The sequence below is a fragment of the Penaeus monodon genome, chromosome 20 (assembly GCF_015228065.2).
Source record: "Penaeus monodon isolate SGIC_2016 chromosome 20, NSTDA_Pmon_1, whole genome shotgun sequence".
Taxonomy (NCBI): Eukaryota; Metazoa; Arthropoda; class Malacostraca; order Decapoda; family Penaeidae; genus Penaeus; species Penaeus monodon.
The window spans coordinates 19275397-19276658 of record NC_051405.1 but is presented as its reverse complement, the minus strand read 5'-3'; positions in this window follow the sequence as shown (position 1 = coordinate 19276658).

The following is a 1262-nucleotide window of genomic DNA, read 5'->3' as shown; positions in this document are numbered from 1 at the left end:
ACGAAAAACTCACCGAAAAGGTCAGGTTGAACGCCCCCATGAGAGCGTAGGCCTCGCTCTCGGCTGTGAAGGTGGGGCCGATATCAGCTGCCGGGATGCTCGAGGCGCTCATGCAATTGATTGTGAAGTTGGCGTTGATCTGGGGATGCTGGCGGATCACCACCGCTACCAGATGCCTGTGTGGGGGAAGGAGGGTTGAGTTGCGGTGGTGATGGTGGCTATTGTTGGCGATCGTGGTGAGGGAGAGTGTTATAATGGTGGGTGTTGTTGTAATGATGCTGTTGTTGAGGACGATGAGTAAGCTTGAGTGTCGTAATGGCGTGATTGTTGTTGGAGATGATGGTTTTGTTGGGGGATGAGTATTATGATGGTAGCTTTTGTGTAGGTGGTGTCCAATGGCAAAACACTATAACGTGGTAAAACTATGGTAGAAAACTCCACAAGGCACAAACGAGAATTATTGAGACGTGAGACCAATAAATCTCGTCCATGCATTGTGGGTTTCCTACCGAAGATGGTGTTGTTGTTAGAGACGATGGCATAGGCTGGGTAGGATGATAATAATTTGCGATGACGGCGATCTTATTAGAGAGGACTATTGGGATATCAGTGATAATTGTAACGTTGGTGATGGTGATGATGACTGCCTGTGATAACGGGAAGGTGGCCTGTAGGAAACAGCAACCCTTTCTTCTATATAAAACTAAATAGGATAATAACGTAGGATACTGAGTTGATTAATAATCAGTTTTAGTATTCCAATATTTTTTCCTTCGATCGGAATTAACACATCGCGATCAGAGATATGAGTAGTTTCAGGAGTTTATCGTACTACAACAACAACAACTATATCACCGATAGGAACAAACTTGTAAAACAAATTAACATTGCCATACTTATAAAATTTAAAGAGAGATAGATACATTAGTGAATACACAAATAAGCAGATACAAATATATGAATCTAGATAAAAAATGTGTCTATACTTAACACATACGCTTTCAGTATAACGCATATTTTCCGCACTCACTTAACGGTAGAATTCACATTTACAGACGCTACGTAAGAGAGTGAACCATCGTAGATTCCAAGGTTGTGTTTCTCCGGTGTTTGCTCTACGCGACTCTTTATCTGAAATAGAGAAACAGGGATCATGTGTACATAGGCTTGTGTGGGCATACCTGTGTGCGTATATTTCATTGGGTGGTGTGTAGATGTACAAAATCATCGGTAATTATTAATGGAAAACGAGCGAGCGAGCA